This window comes from Gekko japonicus, unplaced genomic scaffold, assembly GCF_001447785.1.
Source record: "Gekko japonicus isolate JY-2015 unplaced genomic scaffold, Gekko_japonicus_V1.1 scaffold2106, whole genome shotgun sequence".
Lineage (NCBI taxonomy): Eukaryota > Metazoa > Chordata > Lepidosauria > Squamata > Gekkonidae > Gekko > Gekko japonicus.
Window position 1 is genome coordinate 117991 of NW_015176039.1, and position 15748 is coordinate 133738.

The following is a 15748-nucleotide window of genomic DNA, read 5'->3' on the forward strand; positions in this document are numbered from 1 at the left end:
AGAGCCGGCGTTGTCTTAAGATGTTTCTGTGGTCATGTGGCTGGCATGACTAGACATCAAGACGCACGGAACGCTGTTACCTTCCCACCAAAGTGGTACCTATTCATCTGCTTGCAATTTCTTGCTTTCGAACTGCCAGTCTGGCAGGAACTGGGGCCAGAGACGGGAGCTCACTCCATCATGCGGCACTCGGGTCTCGAACTGCTGAACTACCGACCTTCCGGCCTTTAGTTCAGTGTCTTAACCACTTGAGCCACCGCAGCCCTTAAAACAACGAGAACCAAAGCTAAAACACACATCCCAAAACATGGTTTCTCTCACAATAAAAAGTTGACGAAAACGTTTTAGCCAGCTCTGTCATTCCATTTGAAATGCTATGTGACTCTCTCTCGAGTTTGTAAATCGTGGCTCGGTTCAGATGCAATGCAATAACCACGGTTTATTTAAATCATGGTTAATTTGGGAAGCCGGGATTTGACCTGCCGGTGATCACTCCAGTGATGGTTTCATCACCCTGCCAGGAATATTCTCAGCAAAGGAGCATGACAAGGTTAAGCCCCAGGTGTTCACATTCATGCATCATGGAACATGATCGTTCAGGTTAACTGGTATACAATAACATAATTTCAGATCCTGGTTTGATGGACTCTAAATTAACCATAGTATTTGGAGTGCTGGGTGTACGGGACAATAATACTAACTACAGTTACTTACTTCACTAATACCCCATTTTTCTTCCCAAGGGGGGGGAACGACTTGGAGATGCTTATACCATTCTCCCCCATTCCCTATTTTATCCTCAAAACAACCTTATCAGATCACCCAGGGAGCTTCCATGGCAGGGCAGAGATGGGAAGTGGATCTCCCACATCTTAGCCCTCGATAATTCACTTGTAGGGCTATCTTTCGGCTATGCTCCTCCACAGTGCAGGGGGTTGGACTGGATAACCTGCAAGGTCCCTTCCAACTCTAACATTCTATAATGCTCAAACCACTACGCTTACACTGACTCTTATGTTGGTTTAAAATCAGTCAATTCGTTTTAATTAAACCGCCGTTTTGTGCTGGGCCTGAACTAACCCAAGGATTCCGCTATGCCTGAGAGGGTGTACCCCCTAACTGAGACGATGGTGCAGACTTGAGAACAGTGTGGCGTTGTGGTTAAAAGTGTTGGACTTGGGTCTGGGGAACCCAGGTTCGAATCCCCACTCTGCCACGGAAACTAGCTGGGTGACTTTGGGCTGGTCACACACGCTCAGCCTCGCCCACCTCACAGGGTTGTTGTGAGGATAAAACAGAGGAGAACGTCGTAAGCCGTTTTAAGTCCCCAGTGGGGAGATACAAATGAAGTGAAATAAAAATACAGAAAAAATAAAATTGCTATGAACCTTCAACAGTGTAAACCCAGCAAGCGATCACACAGTGAACAATATAATATTAAGGGGGGGAAACCGTGCGGAAAGACGCGAAGAACAGAATAAAGGCAATATACAAATAAGCAACTTTTGAGTACAGACTTGATCTGTATTTGTATACTTACCTGTTGGAAGACTTGATGTACTGTGGACTTGATCTGTATTTGTATACTTACCTGTTGGAAGACTTGAAGTATATTGTCTGATACTTGTTGGAATACTAGTTATGTATTTGCCTGCTCAACATCTGTAGATGCTATACATGTGTTACTACCACTCCGATTTGAATAGTACCTAAAAGTTGCTTATTTGTATATTGCCTTTATTCTGTTCTTTTTTGTAGCGTCTTTCCGCACGGTTTTCCCCCCTTGAATAGTGTAGTCAGATATACTTCTAGTCCCTGGACCAGAATTCTAGTCCCTGAGAGGACAGAAAGTAACTGTTCCTACTCCTCGAGATCTAGGCACTTTCAGTGTAAGACACAGTCTACAGTCCACTGAAGGTTGCCAACCCTCCAGGTGGGGCCTGGAGATCCCTCAGAATTACAACTCTTCTCCAGACAGCAGAGTTCCCCAGGAGAAAATGGCTGTTTTTGGAGCCCCTCCCCTTCTCCAAACCATGGCCTCCCCAGGCCCCACCCGCAAACCTCCAAGAATCCCCCCCCCCCCCGAAGTGTCAATCCACGCCCCAAAGACCCAAGCTCCCCATTCACTCAAGTCAACCTGCTTCCGACGTCTTCTTGGTTTTTGCTAAGGGGCGTGCCACGATGGTTGCTAATGAACCTGGCCCAACTCTAAATCCATGTTCGCCCAACGATTCATCCGCGTGTATGCTTCTCTTCCACTTGCCAACCTAATTAACCGCCCACTCACATAATCGCTTGCTCACGCACCCAAGTCACACATTCTTTCCTATTCAGCTTTGTGTACAATGTTCATTCTTCCAACGTTTCCAGTTCAGTTCCTGCTTTCAAAACCAGCTGCTCCCAAAAGCGGGTCATGAGGGCTGTCCGTAACAGCTTGGCAAGACCTTGGACTCACTTCCTAACCCGGGCCTTAGCGTGGATTTACTACATGTGCACGCTCTCTCTTTAATGGCTGCCGGTATCAAGAGAAGAAGAGGAGATTGCATTTATACCCGGCCCTTCACTACCCAAAGGTGTCTCAGAGCCGCTTGCAAACTCCTTTCCCTTCCCCTCCCCACAACAGACTCACCCTGTGAGACAGGTGGGGCTGAGAGAGCTCTGACAGAAACGGCTGTTTTTCAAGGACAGCTCTTATCAGAACTACGGCTTGCCCAAGGTCATCCAAGTGGAGGAGTGGGGAATCAAACCCGGTTCTCCCCGATTAGAGTCTGCGCACTTAACCACTCAAGTGAAAATGTGCATGCGTGAAAAAGACATTCCAGATGTACAGCGTTCTCCTACCGCCCTCGAAAACATTGTCCGATTTTAATTCCCTTGATCTATTAACATCAGTGCACTATCGAAATCCACCTCCGGTTCTGGTGTAGAGAGCCAGTTTGGTGTAGTGGTTAAGTGCGCGGACTCTAAGGGTGACCCTGGGCCAACCACGCTGTCTCATCCTAGCCTACACTACAGGGCTGCTGTGAGGACAGAGGAGAGGAGAGCCATGCATGCCGCCACGACTTGTGTGCAGGAAGATGGGATAAAAGTTTAGTACATAACACAGGTGCAGAAATTGCTTGCTGTGACACTATGCCTCTTGAGGGGTACAGGAAGAGAGGCGTTTTCCCCCCACCCACTTTTTTTTGTCAGCTCTGAAAAGTCCATCTACTTGTACCCCATTTTCTAAGACAGGGGCAGTGAAGAGGCGCAAAAAAGTACGGGGGGGGGGGGGGAGAAACAGCCTTCAGTTCCAGCAGATCTGGCTCAGTCTGTTGCAACCTCTTTCTTTGCAGGTTTTGAAGAAGAGGCCGGATGACCCTCTGACAGCACTGCTGATCCTGTGAACACTGAGGCAGATCACGAGAAGGGAGGGCAGGAAGGGTCGCCTCCGTGCTTAGTTCTCGTGGCCCTTTCTTACGCGCCCAGGGAAATGCCGGTCACCACTTTGGGGGTCAGGAGCCCATTTTCTCCAGGCCAGTTTGGCCGGGGATCCTGGCGGGTTTTCTTGCCATCTTCTGGGCATGGAGCAGGGGTCACTGGGGGTGTGTGGCGGGGGAAGGTATTTGTGAATTTCCTGCACTGTGCAGGGGGTTGGACTAGATGACCCTGGAGGTCCCTTCCAACTCGATGATTTTGCGAGCAAAATAATACACCGCCCTGTGCCATCGAATGTATTGTGGCATCAGTTTTTGTGCCACGAAGTGGGTGTCAGACAAAAGTTTGCTTTGGCTCATAAAAGCTCACGCCACCTTACATTTGTTAGTCTTTAAGGTGTGACAAGTCCCTTTGCCCATAAACGCACATGGCGTAGAACGGGACACCAAATGTCGTGGCCCCAAAGCTCCGGAACTCTCTCTCCAAGGAGAGTAATCAGTCCCCTTGTGTTGCCTTGGGAGAGGCTGCGGATCAGCGGCAGAGCCTGTGCTTTTCGTGCAGAAGGCCCCAGGTTCAATCCCCGGCATCTCCAGTTAAAGGGATTAGGCAATAGCTGATGAGAAAGACCTTGGGGAGCCGCTGCCAGTCTGAATAGACGATACTGACCTTGATGGACCAATAGGTCTGATTCAGTATAAGGCAGTTTCTTGTGTGTTCTTGTGTGCCATTATTGGGAGCGTGACGGAGCGTGCATTTTCCCTCCCATTCTGCAGTTGCCCCAGTGGCTGCCCAACAGTTTGGTGTAGTCGTTACAGAGATGAACTGCACTAAACGATTCACAAAATTAGTTGGAAATTTTTTTAGGGACGGTGCTCTCTACTACTGTATTTAGCCTGCTGAAACTAGGATCCTGCTACGTAATTCTTGTATCATTTAATGTCTCATGCTAAGACTTATACTTTGCTTCAGTTTTGTTTTTAGATTTCTGATTGGTTCTGCAACCTTAATCCTATTGTACTGTGTACTGACTACTAAGAGCCAGTTTGGTGTAGTGGTTAGGAGCGCGGACTCTAATCTGGGAGGACCGGGTTTGATTCCCCGCCCCTCCACATGCAGCTGCTGGTGTGACCTTGGGTCAGTCACAAGTGCTCTCAGAGCTGTTCTCTCAAAAGCAGTCCTTGGGAGGAGGAGGAGGAGGAGGAGGAGGAGATGATTGGATTTATACCCAGCCCTTCACTACCCAAAGGAGTCTCAGAGCGGCAGTGCAATTCAAGTCCTATTACGTTGCTTATTAGGTGTATCCTTCTTTTGACTGCTTTAATAAACTGCCTTGAGTTTCAGTGAGAAAGAGGCCCCCCCAATAACGTAAATAAATAGATAAAATTGTCATGTAAGCAAAGGTGAGGGAGGGAATGATGGATCTGGGGAACATTTCGGCCTCTCCGAAAGCACCAGAAAGTTCGAGACACGAACGTTCTTTGTGTTCGCTTGTCCCTTTCGCTGGCGGCGAAATATGGTCCCTAATTCTGGGCTTTTCTCCTCCCGAACCCGGCATATCACAGGCTCTCTTGTTGTTTTCGCTTCCTACATGTTTACACTTCCCCGCCACCTTGAAAACAGCAAAGGAAACACATTATCTTGCCCGTGAAGCAAGTGTTTCTCACTTTGAAGGAGCAATCCAATTAAGAAGAATGCAGAATAAACAATTAAGCCAAGCGGCAGGTCAGGGGGGTTTCGGAAACCATGTGCAGGGAATGCTTTTATTAATGGCTCTCTTTCCTGAAATACGTTGTGAGTGTGTGTATGTACATGCGTGTGCGCTAATGCGACAGCTATCAAGACAACCTGTGTTGCTCCATCATATCACCTCAGCGAAAACACAGAGAAGTGGCAGCCAAAGGGTGTGTGGGTGTGTGGGTGTTAAAAAAAAAATATCCACACAGGGAAGAGATACCCCCACCCTGTGTGGAAAACAGAACAGAACATTATCTATTTACTTTATTTTTCTTCCACGTTTCTCCTCAATGGGGAACTAAAACGGCTCATGTCATTCTCCTCTCCTCCATTTTATCCCCACAACCATCCTGTGAGGGAGTAGAAAAGAGCAAGAGTCCAGTAGCACTTTCAAGACTAAAAAAAAATTGTGGCAGGAGCCACTCCTCACTTTTTTCAGGTATCTGCGACCCACAAAAGGGCCTGCACTGCCGCAAAGTTTGTTAGTCTTGAAGTTGCTACTGGACTCGTGCTCTTTTCTACTGCTACGGACAAACATGGCGACCTATCTCCATCTATCTCCGTGAGGCAGGTTAGGCTGAGAGAGCGTCGACTGGACCAAGGTCACCCAGCGAGCTTCCGTGGCACGAGTGGGGGTTTGAACCTGGGTTTTCCAGATCCCAGCCCGACACTCTTAATCATTAAACCACCACTTTAACCACTACGCCACTACATCGTCCGGGAGAGAAGAACTTTGTCAGCTACTCGTCTCCATTCCCTGAACCGTTGTGCAGGGTCAGCCGGTCACCACAGATACCATGCACTGGCAAACTGGATACACTGTCCAAGATCAAGTCGAGCAACAGAGCCGAAGGTCAGAAAGCCAGGAAATCAGTCGAGGTTGCAGGAGCTAGGAGTCAGGAGCGGATGCTAGCAGCCCGGATCAGGTCTGAGCATGCACAGCTGCTTTAAAACTGAGGCAGGTGCGTGGGGGTGTTTATGACCAGGTCCTCCCTTCCCTGGGAGTCAGTCTGCCAAGACTCACAGCCTCTCATGTTGCCTTTGCAAGAGCTGCAGTCTGGCACTCCTCCATCACTCTTGCACATTCTGCCGCTGGCGTGCCCTGCGTCTGGGACACTCAGGAGAACTAGGTGGGGATTCTGGCCCCGGGGTGTCTCCACCCAGGGGTGCTGGGCCAGGCTCTGGATTGGTCTCTCCCTCTGGCTGCACCTCCTGGGGCTTATTCTCCCTCAGGTGCTGCTAGGGGTTCCTCTTCTGGGCTGACTCCAGAGGAGACTGGGTTGCTCCCTGCCTCTTCCTCATTCGAGGAGTAGTCTGCCTCAGCAGAGCCAGTACCCATGACAACTGTTCTGGTTACCCCAACTCAAAAAATAGGATAACAGGAAGTAAGAGCCACCAAAATGGTCAAGAAATTGAAACATTAAAACCCCCCCAAAAAACAAAAGGCCTAAAGAGCGTGAGGCTTTGTAGTACAGAATAAAAAGGCGACTGAACGCGGATATTGTGACAACCCTCTAAAACATCTTGGGAATAAAACCTACAAAATGTCTTCACAATTTCTTTTTTTGGTCTTTCTGAGACAGCGCGTAAGCACAATTTTATCCCACCTCTCTTCCCAGGAAATCGGGCTGGTGTACGTGATTATCCCTTCACATTCATCCCCGGCGATCTCAACGGGGGTGACACATCTCACATCTGATTATCCCTTTCGCATTTTATCCACACAAAACAATGTGCTGTGACGCAGGTTAGGCAGAGGTGACTGGCCCAATGTCGTTCAGTAAGCTACGGGGCAAAGTGGAGATTTGGATCTGGGCCTGTTACGACACCAGAGTGATGTGGTGGTTAGACTCTCAGACCAGGATCTGTTCAGTTCAGTGTATTATATTACGGTCCACGACCAGATCCAACTGACAAAAACAAACTTTATTCAGGTATACAAATGTACAAGTAAAAAACTCCAGTTCAAATACAGAAATAAAAATTTAACAAAAAAAGCTAAATAAAATGCATAACAGAAGCATCATAGATTATCAGCTTTTAAGACTCAAGGAGTTTAAAAGGAACGTGACCTGTATAGTAGACCTCCTGAAGGAAACTGAGTCGACGCTCAAAGGGGAAGGATCGAAATTTACAATGCATTTTAATTGCCTGAGTGCAAAATCTAGCAGATAGCTTAGTAATATCTGAAATGCCATCTGTTAATAATTTATCTAAACATGTCTTGTCTGCCCCTGCCACAGGTCTGTCTACAAGGAAGAAGAAGAAGTAGTAGTAGTAGAGGAGATTGGATCTATTCCCCGCCCTTCACTACCCGAAGGAGCCTCAGAGCGGCTTACAAACTCCTTTCCCTTCCCCTCCCCACAACAGACACCCTGTGAGGTAAAAGAAGAAGAGATTGGATTTATACCCTGCCCTTCACTACCCAAAGGGGTCTCAGAGCGGCTTACAAACTCCTTTCCCTTCCCCTCCCCACAACAGACACCCTGTGAGGTAGGTGGGGCTGAGAGAGCTCTGACAGAAACTGCTCTTTTTCAAGGACAGCTCTGACAGAACTATGGAAGAAGAGATTGGATTCATACCCCGCCCTTCACTACCCAAGGGAGTCTCAGAGCGGCTAGCAAACGCCTTTCCCTTCCCCTCCCCACAACAGACACCCTGTGAGGTAGGTGGGGCTGAGAGAGCTCTGACAGAAACGGCTCTTTTTCAAGGACAGCTCTGATCAGAACTACGGCTTGCCCAAGGTCATCCAGCCAGGTGCAAGTGGAGGAGTGGGGAATCAAACCCAGTTCTCCCAGATTAGAGTCTGCGCACTTAAGCACTACACCAAACTGAAAAAATTGTTTTATCACAGATTTATATATAGAGGGGGCAACGGGGGGGGGAGTCCCATTGTCTCCACCTTGGCTAGGGGGCAAGGACAGATCCTATCTGACTATGTGATCTTCTTATATCTCGCTTCCAAGATCATGGATGGCATGGCATTACTTCGATATTGGGCCACGGACATGATGTATTTCGTCTTCTCAGGGGCACTAAAGCCAGGAGACTTCAGTAAGTCTTGTTGGCGTTCCATCCTCGCTCTACCCACGGAGGCTTGCTGGGTGACCTGCCACACACTCTCAGCCGAACCTGCCTCACAGGGTTGTTGTGAGGATAAAACAGTGGAGAGGAAAACGATGTGCTTCGGGTCCCCACTGGGGAAAAAGGCGGGATGCCGATGAAGTAAATAAATAAACGAGGTCTACGTGCAGATCCTCCAAATGTCAAAAGAGAAGCCTGAAATTCCAGGATGGGGGACATACCGAGGGACACGTGCCCTGCCACTAGGATTCCTAACCTCTAGGTAAGGGCTAGGGCTGCCAAGTGGGGGTGGGTGGCGGGTAAACCCCCACTTTGGACGCCCGATTTCCACCGCCGTGGAATCGGGCCCCAGGGGGAACTCCGCCCCCCGAAGCGCAGCGTGGCTGCGTCACCAGAGGTGACACAACCACGTCGATCACGTTGGGGGTGTGGCCCCGATCGTCGGAGGGAAAACTCTATGGGGGTGTGGCCCCGATCGTCGGAGGGAAAACTCTATCACGTTGGGGGTGTGGCCTCGATCGTCGGAGGGAAAAGCCGCTCTAAGACTCCTTGGGGTAGTGAAGGGCGGGGTATAAATCCAATATCCTCTTCTTCTTCTTAGGGCATGAAGGTGACGGTAGTTAGAAACGCCGTAAAATAGCAGAGACTCTGTTTAAGTATGTACAGAGTATTTACAGTTTATTTACACTGGACACTGGAACATATATACAGTCTTTCTGAGTCCAACTCACTGCTCAGACGGACAAGGTGGTACGCAGACAAACGATCCCGCAAAAGAGATGTGTAGCACTGCACAGGGCTCAATATATATGTACACTGACCAATCAGGACACAGCAATTTACATTTAGCTGACTCATGGTGATTATGGCAGAGTCTGATGCAATCTGCCAGTTACCTGACTCCTGACTGTCACTCTAGATCAGATAGATCTAACACTGCTGCTCATGGCTGACTGACAGCTTGCCAGTAATATCTCAAATACTGTCAATGAAGGTGACACAGGCGATGGGAGGGTGCGTGTTGGGGGGGGAGGATGCACAGTCAGTTGGGCAGCCTGTGGGGTTTGTGGAAGGAAAGGGAGGAAGGAGGGGGAACGGGCGGCGGGCGGAAGGGAGCCCCTGGGCACGGACTGCCCGGGGCCTTCGAGAACCTGGAACCATCACTTCCCTTTCGGCCTTTGTACACATGCGGCATCTTACGTAAACCAGGGTGCAACCATGTCGCCGCTTTGCACGGGGGGTGTTTCTGGTTTACACGAGACGTCGTGCAGATTCAACGTCCCGTGGGCGGGTGCTCTGTGCAACAATGAAACCGGGCCTCGGTCCTGCAGCACTGCATTTCGGGTTTCAGCCCCGCTTCGAAACTTCCTGGCCGAGAGGAAACAGGAAGCTGCGGTCGCGACACTGCGCCTGGTCTTAGGTGAGCTGCGACCTGCCCCCCTTCGTAGAAAAGAAAGGGGGGGGGAGTTCGAAAACCAACCCTGCTAGCAGCCAACCTACCTCGCTGCCAAGAGTCCAGCACAAACAGGGGAAAACAAAATGCATTTCCCTGCCCTGGAATTTCCCTCCCCTCCCCCCCTTTTGTGTGTGTGTGTTTTGGTGAATCCGCATAAACCAGAAGATATTTTCCAGCAAGTGACGCATTCTTGCCCGGCAGAGTGTTTTGGCAACAAAACAGGTCATATGCTTACAGAAAAGCCTGTGGTAGCAAGTCCACTGAGAGAGAGAAAAACATTGGTGGTTTGATTTGGCTCTGAAAGGGGAGATATTTTTAAAATTACATTTCTATCCCGCCCTTCCTCTAAGGGTCCTGGGGTGGTGCCCGTGTTTCCCCTCTCCTTGTCACAACAACCCTGCGAGGTGGGTGAGACTCACAGAGCGACTGGATCCAGAAAATCACGCAGTGAATCTCCTAGCTGGGGGGAATTTGAACCTGAGTCTCTGTGGTCCATGGCCGACACTCTATCCACTACCTCGCGTGGCCTCACTACTAACCACAGCTATTGTTATTGTTACGGAGCTGTTTGAAGGGAAGTCTGGATTTAATAACAATGTAAAGTGAAAGTCAGAATTAAGTTCCCATATTACGATAAATTGGGACGGGAGCCAGAGGGAAGCTGGTATTCGTCTGTCTCTATTGTTGTCTTCCGCCAGCGGGTGAGGCCTTTTTTTGTTCTGGTTGGCATACCCCCAATAACTGTTATCGTTCTCCCCCCCTCCCCAGTTTTTTTGGTGTTATGTCTGTTTATATGCTTTTACTGAATTACTGTAGATGTATGTTTATTTTAAATGTTTTTAACCTTGGGATGTTTTAATGACTGATCAAGATGGGTAGCCGTGTTAGTCTGTCTGTGGCAAGAAGAAAAGAGCAAGAATAAGGCAGGACCTTAAACACTCACAACATTTGTGAGTCACTGCTCGCTGCTTCGGAGACAGCTAGAATGTGAGTCCACTTGTCCTTATATCACAAGGTTGATGGATTTCCATTCAGTGTGGCTAAATGTGGTACCTTCCATGGAGACAAAGCAAGATGGGTGGCCGTGCTAGTCTTTCTTTTTTTAATTTTAAACTTTTATTTATCAATTTCCCACATTAAATACAGTTAACCTAAAGTTATCCATATATACATCTGAGTCTATGTCTTCCATACATTATTAATCCATTTGTACAAACGCTCCCGTCTTCCAAAATATATATCATCATCTTTCCCTTGAAGTATTAAACTTAACTTATCCATTTCTGCTACTTCTAACAATTCAAATGCTATTTCCTCTCTAGTGGGAAGTTTTTCTTGTTTCCAATACTTAGGTAATAATATTCCGGCGGTCGTTAGAATATATATCAGCATATATTTATCCTTTTGCTCATAGAACTCTGGAATTATATTTAACAAAGCTATTTCTGGTGACAAAACCACTTCCAAATTCATGTTGTTCTGTGGCAACAGAAAAGAGCAAGAGTCCGGTAAAAAGGTAAAGGTTCCCTTGCTCGAAAGCCAGTCGAATCCGCCTCTAGGGTTGCGGTGCTCATCTCCGCTTCAAAGCCGAAGAGCCAGTGCTGTCCGAAGACGTTTCCGTGGTCATGTGGCCGGCATGACTAAACACCAAGGCGCACGGAACGCTGTTCCCTTCCCACCGAAGTGGTACCTATTTATCCACTTGCAATTTCTTGCTTTCAAACTGCTAGGTTGGCAGGAGCTGGAACTAGAGACGGGAGCTCACTCCATCATGCAGCACCTGGGTCTCGAACTGCTGAATTACTGACCAAATTTGTGACAGGGGATGACTTTTTGGGAGTCACCTTGAGGACCCTATTTTGGTTGATAGACAGACAGATGATAGACAGACAGACAGACAGACCGACCAGGGGGAAATCATCTGATATACCAATTTACTAAAAAATGGTGAAGAGACAACACTTTTGGATTCATAAACTTGTGAAGTAAAAAATCCAAGACTCAGAAGTGTACAAGAAGCAAAGATGCACCATCTGTGATATTTCGGTGCAAGACTCAGAAGTGTACAAGATAAGCACAATCACAGTGCTTTTGTTGACCCCCCCCCCAAACCACGCAACTCTCCCGCCACCGGTGTGCCCTTCCCTGCCCATCTGCTTGGAAGCATTCCACCGGTCATGTTTGCAGCTTCCCAAAATGGAGGGGGAAGCGCATGCCTGCGGTGCACAGCAACGGCACTGGCGAGAGCCACACCTGCCGCACAGTCAGTGTGCTGTTGGGCAGATTGGTGTAGTGGTTAAGTGCGCGGACTCTAATCTGCGAGAACTGGGTTTGATTCCCCACTCCTCCACTTGCACCTGCTGGATGACCTTGGGCAAGCCGTAGTTCTGATAAGAGCTGTCCTTGAAATGGCAGTTCTTGAAAGAGCTCCCTCAGCCCCACCTACCTCACAGGGTGTCTGTTGTGGGGAGGGGAAGGGAAAGGAGTTTGTAAGCCGCTCTGAGACACCTTTGGGTAATGAAGGGCGGGGTATAAACCCAATCTCTGCTTCTTCTCTATACGAATGACAACGAATGGACAAACTGGATAATACCGTGTCCCCGAGTCTGCCACTGTGACATGTCTCCATTTTAGAGCCTTTCCCCTCCTTTTAAAATCACTGAGAAGGCCTGATCCTGCTGTGTACCACAGTAGGGTTGCTGGCTCTGAGGGAGGTCAGGCTGAGAGAGTGTGACCGTCCCAAGGTCACCCAGTGGGCTTCCATGGCACGAGCGAGTATTTGGACCTAGGTCTCCCAGATATTAGTCTGACACTCTTCACCACCACAACTCAATAATGCTTATTTATTTTTAACTGAGGTAAAGTTTTTTAAAAAGGCTTCCTTGGATTTTTTACTTCACAAGTTTATGAATCCAAAAGTGTTGTCTCTTCACCATTTTTTAGTAAATTGGTGTATCAGATTATTTCCCCCTGGTTGGTCTGTCTGTCTGTCTGTCTGTCTATCTAATCTGATTTGTATCCCACTCTCCCTGTTCAGGCTCAGAGCAGGTAACATCATTTTAGTACTATTTACATTTGTTTGGACATCCCAAGGCTCAAAAGTGCAAACATTCATGTGGTGTCTCCATTCCCCCATCCACACGGATGTGTTTGGAACTCAGATACTGATGACACCACACCACGCACACAACATAGGGGGTGTTCACTTTTTCCAAAACAAACAATTAAATTCATCTCTGTTTCTGGGAAAACAACACCACTTTGCGCCCCCCAGAAACACAGATAGAAAGGAGATCTCCGTTCACGCCCAGACTTTTGGCACGAGCAGTTCCGCAAAACGATCCTTCTGCTTAAGCCACTGTTTTGCGTTCCAAAGTCCGCAAAGACAGGATTCTAATGGCGGGCAGCCAATTTATCAAGGATGTGATTTCTGTGGCGATCAAATGAAAAAGGAGAGCGGGTTATCTCACCCCCTGTAACGCAGGTGGATTGGCAACGATTAGCTAGAGCCGGTGATGTCTCTTGCCTTTCATGTGGTCGGCTCTTGGCTTTCTCGGCAATTAACAGTTCCGCTGGTGTAAGCCTGGAGAAATCTGATCCGCAACTCTGATTTCTGTCTGACAGTTACAAATCACACACACACACACACACAAAAGGGGGGGAAGCCATTCACAGTTCCCTTCCTGCAGTAAGAAGAAACAAGATTTTTTTGCAAGAGGAGGACACTGCCAGGAACATCTCAAAAAGCTTTCCCTGGAAACGGTTTCTGGAGAAACTGTGTGGTTAATACGTTAAGGATAGAACACCAAAAAACCCAAACAACCCAAAAAGCCTAATCCTGCGTCTAACCACATTCCTTTATTCGCTGGATTCAACGAACATGTTTTCCTCCACCCTTTCCTTTTCTTGGGCCTGAACCGCCCACTCGACAACCACAACAAACGACATTCTCCCCGACCTTGACGCCCACTCCTTCTGGGGGATCCACTCATTAGGAAGTTGCCGGGTACTTTTGTTTTCGTCCTAAGGACCCGCAGGAACGTATCTGATGAAAACAGAAATGCAGCCCTGCCGCTGTACCTTCCTCAGGTTCTTTCCCCTCCTCCAAACATTATAGTATTTTTAATAACTAGTATTCTCTCTTTATTTTTTATTTTTTTAAAAATTGCACTGCTTGTAGTAATGCACTACACCATTTTACTGAAAACTGGGGTATTTATTACACTGTTTTATTGCATTGCCTTCTCAATGTGTGATCTGCCGATAAGTGAAATTCTGAGATTAGGCGGGTGGCAAGCCGGGAGAGGGCCTCCTCGGTCTAGGGTTGCCATTCCCCTGGTGGGGCCAGGGGATCCCCAGATTTCAGGGGGCCCAATCCTCCACGGCCCAGCTGGCTGGCGGGGGAAATCGCACCCCGGGAGTGACGTCATCGCATTTCCAGTGTCGGGGCGACGCTCTAGGTTCTGGGCAAAACTCTATGGTTTTGAGGCCCCAAACATCATAACAGTGTGACCAAAACCTAGAGAGTTGCCCCCAACGTCGGAAACGTGATGACGTCACGTCCGGGTGAGCGTAATACTCTTTCAGGGACATACCAGGAAAGGCGGTCCCAGACCGTTTAGGGCTTTAAAGGTCAGCACCAGAACCTTACACCTGATCCGGTACTCAATCTGGAGCCAGTGCAGTTGGAGGCGCACTGGTTGGATATGCGCTCTCAACGGTGTACCCATGAGAACCCGTGCCACCGCATTCTGGACCAACTGCATCAAATGTGTCATTCGATTCTCTTCTTGATGCCGAATTTTCACAGCTGAAAGGATGCATCCTTGCGCACAAAAGAGTACTAGCCCGTAAAATGCTTTCGTGGCCCGCTTTACCCACCCCGTTCACGCCCACTTCTTTCACAGGGTTTCTGACACTGGAGCCAAAATATCGATTTGTTGAAAAGAAAACGAGGAAGGGGAGAGAAAGGAGGAGGGATTCTAGCAGGCTAGTCAAGTTGGGAGCAGGCTAGTCAAGTTGGGAGAGGACGTTGTCACGGTCTCAGAGGGCGATTCTGCATCTAGCCTTCGCTCCACATTTTCTCAACTGGGAGGAAGAGGTGCAGCTCTAAACCACATTCAAATATCTCGGGGCAATGCCGTACTGACTGCAAAGTCACCCCTAAACGGCCATAAGTCTATGCAGAAGGTACCATAAAACCCGATGATCAAAAAAAGTGAAAGCAGCATGCAATGCAGAGGGGAATCTCTGTTCCAAGGTGGGTTTTGTAACCAGGGCTATTTTTGGGCAGGAACGCATAGGAATGGAGTTCTGGCTGGCTCCCGAGTTGGCCACGCCCAGCAGGAAATCATTAGCATTATAGGCCATACCCAACACCAGAAACTCATTAGGATTGGCTACATTAGGGGTGTGTGGCCTAACATGCAAAGGAGTTCCTGCTACAAAAAAAGCCCCTGGGTTTTGACAACAAACAAGGTAAACGGAATAAGAAGCAAAAGGTGGGTGTGGCTGGATGACCACACTTCTGGTAACAAGGGGGTGCGGCCTAATGTGCTAATGAGCTATGCTGTCAAGGGTGTGGCCTGTTATGCTAATGAGTTTCTGCTGTTGGGTGTGGCCTATAATGCTAATGAGTTCCTGCTGGGCTTTTTCTACAAAAAGAGCCCTGGAAAACGACGGAGGGAAAAGCCGATGCAGAATCGCCCAGAGACTCTCCTTGGTCGCTTGGACAGAGAAACAGCTCTGCATGAGGAGCAAACAGTCCGGCATGCCGCCGCCGTTCCCGCAGGAGAGGGGTTACTACAGCACACTGTCGAGAGCTGAAGTATCCCCTCAAAGCCAGTGTTTCTTGAGGGGTGCTTCACAAGCAACGTCTCCCATCAGCTCACAAGAACCTCTGCTTATGCATCCCTACCGACATCACCTCCTGTACCTGGCAGAGGCCAATGATTTCGGGCTACCCTTTGTCTTCTATGCGGATGCTTGCACACACTGTGAAAGAAAATGATTGGGAAGGAAAGACGATAGATCCATCGAGCTTCTATTCTAGGCCTA